Here is a 12,445-nt window from a genome sequence, read left to right on the forward strand (position 1 = left end):
TCCTGGCCTGGCTCAGGAATGGTGTGGCCAGGAGGAGCAGGGCAGGGATTCTTCCCCTGTGCTGGGCACTGGTTGGGCAGCACCTCAAGTGCTATGACTAGTTCTGGGTCCCCTGGGGTGGGGAATTAGAAGAAATTTGTATCAGGAAGAGTAAAGGAAGCAAAGGTGAAGCAGAGGAAATGCTCAGGGCAGTTTGGGCATGGCTGCCAGGCAGCCCTGGCTCTGAGCAACAGCGTCTGCAGTGGCACAGGAAACTCCCAGCTGATGGAAAAAAATTTTCTGGCGGAGTGCAGAGGCCACGACAAACCTGAGAGGTTTCCCTGGAGTCCCCAAGCCCTTTCTGGCCCCAGGGGCTGATGGCATTTGTGCTCCCTCAGGTTCATGTCCCCACACCAACAGCATGGGGGTGCTCCCCCTGCTCTGTGCAGTGCAAACAGGGGCTGCTGAGCCAGTGCTGCCGTGTGAGTGCCTGCAAGGATGGGGCACCTGTGTGAGCTGGGGGAGAGGCCAGGGCTGCAGAGGGGGGATGTTGTTGGCAGCTCTATGAGGACGCTCTGGGACGCTGCCCTGGGCTGTGCAGCGCACTGGGGATGGATCAGCCCCTGTTCTGCTGCTCCTTCCCGTCTGCCCCAGGGCCCTTGCAGAGCCCCAGCCATGCTGTTTCCCCCAGCCTGCCCACGGCCAGCCTGGGGCTGCTCACGGGGCTTTTCTGTGCTGAGCATTGGCCTGGGTGTGTTCCTGAGAGAGCCTGGGCAAGGAGCCTGGAGCCCCCCGGGCCTGGCCTGAGGCGTCAGCGCTGCCCCAGCAGTGCCCATGGCCTGTCCCTGCTGCAGCCCCAGCACTGCCACCCCCAGGGCTGTGCCCAGCCCCGAGAGCACTCAGGCCCTGCAGCAACACCAGGGCCACCAGGGCAGCGGGGCAGGGCCACGGCAGCAGCCCTGGCAACACCAAGTGCTGCTGCTGCTGGGCACAGCTGCTGTGCCAGCACTGATCTGCCCCCAGCTCTGCACACAGACATTGCTGCTGCAGCTCCAGAGAAGGCAACTAAAGGGGCATCTGTGGTGAAAACTTTTCTGGGAGATCCTTTATTCTGTCTAATGCCACTGAGAGCACAGCTCCTCATTGGCACAGCCTGCAGCCACAGTCAAGGTGGAGAGAAGCAAAATGAGAAATGGCACAAATAATGACCTTCTTTGTTGCAATTATAAAAAACTAAAAGAAATAAAGAGAGAAAAACAAATAAACCACCAAACCCAAGTAGTATCAGATATGACTTTTATTGCAAGTGATTTGCAGAAATTTTCCAGCAGTTTAATGTTTCTGAAACCATCCATTCATCAGTCTCCACACTGCAGCCTTCAGCTCCTGGTTCCTAAGGCTGTAGATGAGGGGGTTCAGGGCTGGAGGCACTACTGAATACAGAACTGACAGGGCCAGATCCAGGGATGGGGAGGAGATGGAGGGGAGCTTCAGGTAGGCAAAAAAGGCAGTGCTAAGAAACAGGGAGACCACAGCCAGGTGAGGAAGGCAGGTGGAAAAGGCTTTGTGCCGTCCCTGCTCAGAGGGGATCCTCAGCACAGCCCTGAAGATCTGCACATAGGAGAAAAAACAATGAACACAAAACAGCCAAAACCTAAGGATGCACCAACCACAATGAGGCCAAGTTCCCTGAGGTAGGATTTGGAGCAGGAGAGCTTGAGGATCTGTGGGATTTCACAGAAGAACTGGCCCAGGGAATTGCCATGGCACAGGGGCAGGGAAAATGTATTGGCTGTGTGCATGAGAGCATTGAGAAAGCCACTGGCCCAGGCAGCTGCTGCCATGTGGGCACAAGCTCTGCTGCCCAGGAGGGTCCCGTAGTGCAGGGGTTTGCAGATGGACACGTAGCGGTCGTAGCACATGATGGTCAGGAGGAAAAACTCTGCTGAGATGAAAAATACAAACAGAAAGACCTGTGCAGCACATCCTGTGTAGGAGATGTCCCTGGTGTCCCAGAGGGAGTTGTGCATGGCTTTGGGGACAGTGGTGCAGATGGAGCCCAGGTCGCTGAGGGCCAGGTTGAGCAGGAAGAAGAACATGGGCGTGTGCAGGTGGTGGCCGCAGGCTATGGCGCTGACGATGAGGCCGTTGCCCAGGAGGGCAGCCAGGGAGATGCCCAGCAAGAGGCAGAAGTGCAGGAGCTGCAGCTGCCGCGTGTCTGCTAATGCCAGCAGGAGGAAGTGCCTGATGGAGCTGCTGTTGGACATTTGCTGTCTCTGGACATTAGAACCTTTGGAATGACAGTGATAATTGGGGGGAGATTTCTCCAGAAGAGTCAAAGCCCTTTTTCATCGACCCTTTCCTGCCACTAAACACATCCCCTTGTCTATATATAGGAGACCTTCCTTCACCTGTTTTGCTGCTGGCCAATGTTGTGTCAGGAGCTGAACCTTGGCCTGCAGGACATCTGGGAGTCAGCCCTGACCCCCAGTTAGTGCAGGGGAACAGTGAAGACAGGGTCCAGTCCTGGTGTTTGGACTTCGATAAAGAATCTTCTCCTAAAGCAGAGGAGCTGCGTGGGTGAATGGATGGGGATTGCAGGAGGCAGGATGAGAGATTCTGCTGCACAGACGGAGAACAGAGAGTCCAGGGAGGCAGGAGGATTGTCTGAGGCTTACTGCAGACTGAGGGGAGCTGCTGTGTCCAGGCGACCTTTTCAAGCTGCTCTGTACTTGGACCTTTCTAAAACCCACTCCCATGTTAGCCTAAAAAGCTAGGAGACACAGCTGAGAGCAGAGGGATACCTGGCACACAAAGTGGCTCCCGCCTTTCCCAGAGTCAGGACAGTGGGCTCATTGCCAGCCTCCCAGGCTGCCCTGCCCAGAGCTGCCCGGGCACAGGGAGCTGGGACACCCCATTGCTGTGCTCAGCCTGCACAGGAGGAGCCCAAGGGCTGGGCCTGGCCCTGCAGCTGGAACTGCCATTGCACAGAGCCCCTCAGCAATGCCAGCAGCACCTGGGCAAGGCAAGGAGAGAGAGAGAGCCGGGCCTGAGGAAAATCCTTTCCCTGGCCAGCCCTGCCCGGCCCCTGCCAGGCAGCAGCAGGGCAGGACAGTGGCCCTCAGGCCCTGGTCAGCAGGGAATGGGCACAGGGCCGCAGAGATGCCCTTCATCTCTGGGGCTGCTCTGCTGGCCCAGGAGGGACTGAGGGCCCCGAGCCCCCGGGCTGAGGGCTGTGCTGGCTGCAAGGGGACACAAGGGCTGTGCTGCTCAGGGCAGTGTGTGCCCTGCAGGGCAGGCCCAGCAGGTGCCACATCTGCACTGCAGCAGGGCTTCCCTCAGCGCTGCCTCCCTCCCTGCCTGCCCACAGCTCTGCTGCTGGAGCTGTCCCAGCCCCAGCTGCTCCTGTGGCCCCGGGCTCCTTCCCTGCCAGAGCTGCCAGAGCCCAGCCCAGCCCCTGAGCCAGCCCTGCCCTGCAGCTGCTGGGCCCTGCAGGGATTAAAGAACAGCTCCCCCAGCCTGGGCACCATGGAAAGGTGATGCTGCATGGATCTGGAGGCTGGGCAGGTGCAGGCAATTGCTGAGGGGTCCAGGAATCCTCACTGTGATGGTTTAAGAGCCTCAGGCCCTGCTGTGCCCTGCACAGCTGAGTTTCCATTGCCACCAAGCTGAGCCCAGGAAAAGTGGGGGCACAGATTCAGCAAAGCAGAGACCCAAGCAGGAAACCCCAGCCCTGAATGAGTTCATGAAAATTCCCCTCAGAAATGAGCTGGGCACGAGCTGGAGCTCTGAGCAGCCCTGGCTGCAGCCCCAGCTTCACCCCCTGCAGCCGTCCCTGGCAGCAGGAGCCGTCCTGCCCTGTCCCTCTGACAGTGCCCAGGGCAGCCTCGCCCTGCAGCACATCCTCTTCCTCCTGCTCCTGTGCCACAGAGAAACTGGGAGAGTCCTCCTGACACATCCCCCAGGCTGTGGGGTGTGCTGGCTTCAGGAGATCCCTCCCGGAGCACAGGGGACATTGCCCTGCACCCACACACTCACCATGCACAGGGCTGTGAAGATGTTTCCCCAGGTGAAGTCTCAGCTCAATCTCTTCCAAATCCTGGTTTCCTTCAGCCTGTCTCTGCCTGGCTCCTGTCCCCTCAGTGCCTGCAGAGCCCTCAGCCCTGCTGGGCCGGGAGAGGAGCAGGTCCTGGTAAGAGCTGTTCCTTTAAAGCTCAGCAGCACAGACACACCACAAGGACCTTAATGAGCCTCTTGGGGATTTGGTGTTGTTTACATCAGACTCAGTCCCTGAGAGCATCTTCAAAAAACTTCTCAAGAACTCAAAATTAAATTTAGACTCCAAAGTGTCTTCAAGTTTTAATGGGTCCCACTGAAGTACACAACTCAGAAAGTGTCCCCAGATTCCAGTTAGAGAACACTGGAGGCAGTGATAACAGCTGGAGACAAACAAGGCAAAGGTGTCTCTGGTGCTGAGCAAACCTGGATGTGTTTCAGGAATGCAAAGAGCCAAGGCCTGAGCCTCAGCCCCTGGCCAGGCAGATCCTGTCCCTCCCTCCTTGCTCAGGGCTCTTCCCGGGATGGGCACTGGCACGTGGGGATGGGCAATGGCAAGGGCAGGAGCATGGGGCGGCCCCTGCCAGGCTGCTGAGCAGGGACAAGGAGGCAATGAGGCCCCAGCCCTGCAAGGGTCACTTGTCCCCTGCTCCTGCCTCAGGCCCAGGCCCAGGCCCAGCAGCCATGGCCAAAGTGCTGCCCAAGTTGGCTCTGGCAGGGCTGTCTTGCAGCTGCTTCCCATCCCTGTGCCCTGTGCAGCCCAGGCTGTCCCACGGTGTCCCTGCCCTGCGCCTCTGTCCCTGCAGGCTGTCGGCATCCCCCGGCTGCCCCACCTGGCTGGGGCCTTCCTTTGCTGACAGCTCTGCCTCCCGCCTCCCTCTGCCTGCCCACACAGAGCCTTGAGCTGACCCAGACTTCTGGGGGATGTGCTGAAGCACAGCCCTGCCCTGGGAGAGAAATTCCTGTCTCCTTGTGCCTGGTCTGAGCCTCTCCATCTGCCCTTGGCATTAAGTTTTTAGGTTCTCTCTGGTTGTTCTCTACTTTGTCAGAAGGATGCACTATCACTGAAACCACCTTTCAGTCTCTCCCAGGGCTCTGCTCTGCTCTCCACAGTCTCCACCCCACTGAGCATAGAGCTCCTCTGTCTCTGTACACTGCTCATGTGCTTGAGGCCATGGGTGGCCTGGACAAGAGGCACAGTTCTTTCTACAGGAAGGAACCCACAGAGCCCCAGGGTTTTGAAGGCAGATCAGAGGCAGTCACCAGAGGCCAAGGCCAGCCAGACCTTTCTGTCCTTGCAGCTTTTGTCTGAAAGCAACCCTTGGATATTTGGGGAGTTTTGGAGATGGAATTCCATTTCAGCCATGGGTGCGTGGACCAGAATGACAGTGCTTCTCCACAGGAAGGAAAGGGCAGAGCCCAAGCGTTTCATAGGGTGATTAGAGGCAGCCCATGGAGGCCAAGGCCCGCCCGGCCTGTTTATATTGGCAGCTTTTGTCTGGAGCAATCCTTGGGTAGATGGAGTTTGGGAGGCCAAATCCCAGTTTTGTCCATGGGCACCTGGACAAGAAGGAAAGTTCTTTTCCAGAGGAAGGAAAGTACAGAGCCCCAGAGTTTCACAGGCAGATGAGAGCTGGCCCTCAGGAAGCCAAAGGAACCTAGACAGTCCTGGCAGCTTTTGACTGGGAGCTATCCTTGTGTCCAGGTTTAGAGCAAATTTGGGGGAGAATGCCCCAAAGGAGCTCCAGTGGGAAAAGCAGATCCAATCAGCCCCTCCCCCCAATTGGTCCGGGAGGGAAAAAAACTACCTCCTTGGAGAAAGGTGGAAAAACTCTTTTTTAAACAATAAAACCAAAACAATATCAAACAATGCGACCCCTTGCCACTCTAAAAGAGATGACAAGCTGAGAAAACCCCGGGTTGTAGCTCAGCTCACTCAGTCTCTGATCAATCCCTCCAGTTGCTTGAATTGTCGCAGCCCAGGCCCAGCCTGGTGGGCCACAGCCACAGCTGCCAGTGCTCTCCTGGGTGTTCAGTCCAGAGCAGTTTCAAGAGGTCCAAAGAAAAAGGAAAAAAAACAGCCCAGGGAACTTCTCTACCTCAGCTAGCTAGAACTAACTATAAAGCAAAAGAAGAGCTCTGCCCTGCTGTCTGTCCACAGACAACACAGTCAGGAGCAGGAATGTGGAGGGTGAGTGCAGTGTCTGAAAACACACTGCGCACTTCTTCTCTCCCCCCTTCACTCTCTATAACACTCTTAAAGGTACAAAACTAAAAGGTACAAAACAAAAGGTATTCAACATAAACAGAATGAGACGTTTGGGGATAGAAGCATTATATATAGTCAACCCAGGACATTCCATCCCTTATCCCCATATCGTCTGCTTACTGCTAACACTAATATAAATTCTAACTCTACAAGTACATACATGATACATCCATTATACAACTATACACAGACAATGGTAATAATGTTCAGGAAACAGTGATATTTATACAGGTTTTATCCAACAATCAGATCTCCCTGAGGTACACATCATGTTCTTCCAACTTTTTGCATTATCCACCATGTGCAACCTGGTCCCTGAGCAAAAACAACCCCACAAATGGGTTTGTCTGTATTCGAGGCAGGATTAATCCAAACTGTCTTCCCTAATAAACCTCTACATGTACCACTGGGACTTTGTCTCCATCTACTCTTTGAAAAGGCTCAGATTGGGCAGGGCCCACTCGGTTAGTAGAGCCTCGGCTGTTAACTAACCAGGTGGCTTTTGCCAGTTGCTGCTCCCAGTTCTTGAAAGATCCCCCACCTAATGCTTTCAATGTGGTTTATAACAGTCCGTTGTACCTCTCCACTTTGCCTGCAGCTGGTGCATGGTAGGGGATATGGTACACCCACTCAGTGCCATGTTCCCTAGCCCAGGTGTTGATAAGGCTGTTCTTGAAATGAGTCCCATTGTCTGACTCAATCCTCTCAGGGGTACCATGTATCCACAGAACTTGCTTTTCCAGGCCCAGGATGGTGTTCCAGGCTGTAGCATGAGACACAGGGTAGGTTTCCAACCATCCAGTGGTGGCTTCCACCATGGTCAGCACGTAGCGTTTGCCCTGGCGTGTCTGGGGCAGTGTGATGGAGTCAGTCTGCCAGGCCTCCCCATACTTGTACTTGGACCACCGCCCACCGTACCACAGGGGCTTCACTCGCTTGGCCTGCTTGATGGCAGCAAACGTCACACACTCATGGATAACCTGAGAAATACTGTCCATGGTTAGATCCACCCCTTGGTCTCATGCCCATTTATAGGTGGCATCTCTGCCCTGGTGGCCTGAGGCATCATGGGCTCATCGAGCTAGGAATAACTCTCCCTTATGTTCCCAATCTAGTTCTATCTTGGACACCCCTATCTTTGCAGCCTGGTCTACTTGCTCATTGTTCTGGTGCTCCTCATTAGCTCTACTCTTGGGTACATGGGCATCTACATGGTGGACCTTCACAGGCAGTTTCCCTACCTGGGTAGCGATGTCTTTCCGCTCTTCAGCAGCCCAAATTGGTTTTCCTCTACGCTGCCAGCTAGCCTCTTTCCACGTCTCCAGCCATTCCCACAGAGCATTGGCTACCATCCATGAATCAGTGTAGAGGTAGAGCTTTGGCCACTTCTCTCTCTCAGCAATGTCCAGGGCCAGTTGAACAGCTTTGAGTTCAACAAGTTGGCTTGATCCACCTTCTCCTTCAGTGGCCTCTGCCACCTGTCATGTGGGGCTCCATACGGCTGCTTTCCACTTTCGGTTCATCCCACAATGCGGCACGAACCATCAGTAAAGAGAGCGTATCGTGTATCTTCTGCTGGCAGTTGGTTGTATGGTGGAGCTTCTTCAGACCGTGTCACTTCTTGTTCCCCTTCATCAGAGAGGCCAAAGTTTTCACCTTCCGGCCAGTTTGTAATTATTTCCAGAATCCCAGGGCAATTCAGGTTTCCAATACAGGCACGCTGTGTGATAACAGCAATCCATTTGCTCCATGTAGCACTGGTGGCATAGTGCGTAGAGGGAACCTTTGCTTTGAACATCCACCCCAATACTGGTAGTTGGGGTGCCAGGAGGAGTTGTGCTTCAGTGCCTATTACCTCTGAGGCAGCCTGGACTCCTTCATAGGCAGCCAGGATTTCTTTCTCTGTGGGAGTGTAGTTGGCTTCAGACCTTCTGTAGCTTCGACTCCAAAATCCCAGTGGTCGGCCTCGAGTCTCCCCAGGCACCTTCTGCCAAAGGCTCCAGGACAAGCCATGGTTCCCGGCTGCAGAGTAGAGCACGTTCTTCACATCTGATCCTGTCCTGACTGGGCCAAGGGCTACTGCATGAGCAATCTCCTGCTTGATCTGTGCAAAGGCTTGTTGCTGCTCAGGGCCCCACTGGAAAGTGTTCTTCTTATGGGTGACCAGGTAGAGAGGGCTCACAATCTGACTGTATTCGGGAATGTGCATCCTCCAAAAACCTATGGCGCCTAGGAAAGCTTATGTCTCCTTCTTATTGGTGGGTGGAGACATTGCTGTGATCTTGTTGATGACATTGGTGGGAATCTGACGCCGTCCGTCTTGCCACTTCACTCCCAGAAATTGGATCACTTGAGCAGGTCCCTTGACTTTGCTCTTCTTGATGGCGAAGCCAGCTGTTAGGAGAATCTGGATGATTTTCTCCCCTTTCTTGAACACCCCTGCTGCTGTCTTCCCCCACACAATGATGTCATCAATATATTGCAGATGTTCTGGAGCCTCTCCCCTTTCCAGTGCAGCCTGGATCAGTCCACGGCAGATGGTGGGGCTGTGCTTCCACCCCTGGGGCAGTCGGTTCCAGGTGTACTGCATGCCTCTCCCTGTGAAAGCAAACTGAGGCCTGCATTCTGCTGCCAGAGGAATGGAGAAAAATGCATTGGCAATGTCTATAGTGGCGTACCACCTTGCTGCCTTGAACTCCAGCTCGTACTGGAGTTCCAGCCTGTCCGGTACAGCAGTGCTCAGGGGTGGAGTCACTTCATTCAATGCACAATAGTCCACTGTCAATCTCCATTCTCCTTCAGATTTACGCACAGGCCAGATGGGGCTGTTGAAGGGTGAGTGGGTTTTGCTGACCACCCCTTGGCTCTCCAGCTCACGGATCATTTTGTGGATGAGGATCACAGCATCTTGATTCGTTTGGTACTGTCGGCGGTGCACTGTTGAGGTGGCAATTGGTACTCATTGCTCTTCCACCTTCAGGAGACCTACTGCAGATGGGCTTTCTGACAGTCCAGGCAAGATGTTCAACTGCTTGACACCCTCTGTCTCTACAGCAGCTATTCCAAATGCCCATCTGAGTTCCTTTGGGTCTTTGAAATACCCACTTCGAAGGTAGTCTATGCCCAAAATACATGGGGCCTCTGGGCCAGTCACAATAGAGTATTTCTTCCACTCATTTCCAGTCAGGCTCACCTCAGCTTCCACCAAAGTAAAATCCTGTGATCCCCCTGTCACACCAGCAATAGAAACAGACTCTGTCCCCACATGTCTCGATGGGATTAATGTGCATTGTGCACCAGTGTCAACCAAAGGTTTGTATTCTTGTGGTTCAGATGTGCCAGGCCAACGAATCCACACAGTCCAAAAACCACGGTTTTCCCCAGCCTCTACCTGGCTAGAGGCAGGGCCCCTCTAAGCCTGGTTATCCTTCTTTCCCTGGGCATATGTCTTGGAGGTTCCTTCAAGGGGATCAAAAATATTGTCATTATCATCATATGTGACAGTTCGGTTACTGGCCACTGGAGCTGCTTCCCTTTTGGAACTTCCTCTCTGAGTCTTCAGTTCACGCACCTGCTGTGCCAGAGCAGCGGTAGGTTTTCCATGCCATCTCCCCATGTCTTCTCCACAATCACGCAGGTAGAACCACAGCTCAGCTCATGGGATGTACCTTCTCTTGCCATCTGGGGAACGTCTGCGTTGGGTACCAGAACCTCTGATCTGTATTGCCAAGATTTGGAGAAAGCTCTCTTTAATCTCCTCCCTCAGTTTCTTGTGACCCTCCTCTATCTTGTCCTCTAATTTTTGCAGACGTGTTTTGTGGAGAGTCAGGGATCTGCGTGCGGAAGATCTCGAGCTGTATGGTTAGAGAGGAAGCCCCCCTCACCCTGCAGTAAGACCTTTGCTCCGTGCCTGGCCGCACCCAGCCGGACGTGAGCAGAAGGAAATCACACTGACTGCCCAAGCCATTATAAACCCCTGAGACCCCCCAATAAACTCCATTTGCTGTCCACCATATTGGTGTCTGTAGCATGTGGACCGAGTGACCCTGGGCTTTGGGTCACCATGCCGGAATCCGAACCAGGTCGCCATGCCGTAACAGCGACATCTGGTGCCGAGACCCGGGGCCGATCAGCGCCCGGGGTTTGGGGATCACCTGGACAGGGGACCGGCGGCTGCACAGCTGGCCTAGTGCAGCGGGGGGGACGCCCCCGGACCAGCGTGGACCATGGAAGCCATAGCAAAGGTCGTAACTCAGATGCATGCGCAATGGGGTATTGAGTGTAAGCTTAAAGATCTATGTCTTGCATTACCGAGAGTGATTAAGCTTGGGGCTATAGAAAGCCCGGTAGACATCCTCCATCCGGAGGTTTGGGATAATTGTACAAAGGCTCTGGCTGAGGAAACCATGCCCTCAGGCTCAGGGAAAGCCCTAAAATCGTGGGGCATAGTTATCCAGGCTCTGCAAAAAGCTCAGCAAGAGCAAGAAACCTGGAAAGCCGCACGAACTTGTTTATTATTATGCCGCAGCGGGGAGTAGGGGCAGCAACGCAAACCGCGGAGGACTTTGACCCAGGCAAGCATGCGGAGGCGCAAATGCCGGAACCCCCTCAGCAAGCGGACTCACCATCGGAGGGGGGGGAATACGCGCGGACGTTTTGGCAGGGGCTAGCAGAGGAGGCGCGGAACGCAGCCATAATATCGGACCCCGAAGCGGTTGATAAAAAAGCACCCCCGCCATATCCGTTTGAAAATGGTGCCGAACCGCGTGTTCAGGGTGGAAACGAAGACACGGAGGGCAGAAATGTAGTCAGCCTGCTTAACAACGCATGCGCGGGCGAGCAGGGAGAAGGGGCGGCCCCCACAGAGGAGCGTTATGACCAATCAGAGCACTCAGTTCACATTAGGTCCTTATAGGGTAAGAACCTCCCACAGCAGGAGGCGGGGGGACCACAGGGGGAGGGAACGGCCCGACCCCCGCAAGAAGGGGCAGGATCGGAGCCCGAGAAAACGGCAGAGAAGCCTGGAAACGTCCGGCCGGTCGACTTCCGGCTCGGACTCTGACTCGACCTCCGAGCTTGAGAGGGGATCGGAGGGTTCCGACTCGGATTCTAGTTTTAACATAAAGAGAGCAGCAACGTATAAGGTCACTAGCCACAGCACTCCTGCGTGGGTGAAGGGGTTATCAGAGAAAGATCGAACCCCACTTACAGACTGGCGGAAAATAAAAATAGCGTGCATGGAGTGGGCTCCGTCTGTCACTCTGGTGTTTCCGGTCCGGGTGGGGGGAGCAGGTGGAAACCAAAGGACCTATTCCCCAGTAAACCTGAAAGACGTACAGGCAATTATTAAAGCGATTGCAGATAGGGGAATTAATTCTGCCGTGGTTTCCACACTCATTGACAGCATTTTTGGAGGGGATGACATGCTAGCTTCTGATACTAAGCAGACTTGCAGGATGATTTTCGATGGGGCAGGGATGATCGTTTTTAAACAGGAATGGGAGGACAACTGTGTAAAGCAGCTAGCCTTGGTAACGGGAGCTGACCATCCACTGCACGGCTCCAGCATACAGAGGCTAATGGGCACAGACCCCACTATGATCACCCCCCATGTGCAAGCTGAGGGCCTGCGGGCCCCTGAGGTTATGACAACAACCCGTGCTGCCCGAGAAGCCAGCCGTGTTGTTTCCAAAGTAATAGCCAGACCATCGCCATGGTCCACTATAAAGCAGAGTAAGAGTGAGAGCTTCACTCAGTTTGTGGACCGCCTTCAGGCAGCATTAGATTCCTCTGCATTACCCTCAGAGGTGAAGGGTCCTGTGCTAGCAGACTGCCTACGCCAGCAATGCAACTCAGCCACCAAGGACATTTTAAGATCACTGCCACCCGGGTCCAATGTTGCTGCCATGATGATGTTGCAAAGGAAGAACACCTAGCTCCCATCCAAGCAGTAGATCGCACTGCAATACCCAGTGTGATGGCATGCTTTAAGTGTGGCCAGGCAGGCCATGTGGCAGTAAACTGCCCCCAGTCGGACGCCCCCACAACCCATACGCCCCACTACCAGGAAAGACAGAGAGACCCCCGAGCAACCCGACATCACCTAAGAAGCTCGCATCATCAAAATCAAAGCGGCAGCGG

General features: G+C 54.6%; 1 pseudogene; it reads right to left on the minus strand.

The window, feature by feature from the left end:
• Positions 1–1,311: 1,311 nt before the first annotated feature.
• Positions 1,312–7,302, minus strand: LOC131571831 (olfactory receptor 14A16-like; annotated as a pseudogene).
• Between the last annotated feature and the right edge of the window lie 5,143 nt (positions 7,303–12,445).

The sequence above is a fragment of the Ammospiza caudacuta genome, unplaced genomic scaffold (genome assembly GCF_027887145.1).
Source record: "Ammospiza caudacuta isolate bAmmCau1 unplaced genomic scaffold, bAmmCau1.pri scaffold_39, whole genome shotgun sequence".
Taxonomy (NCBI): Eukaryota; Metazoa; Chordata; class Aves; order Passeriformes; family Passerellidae; genus Ammospiza; species Ammospiza caudacuta.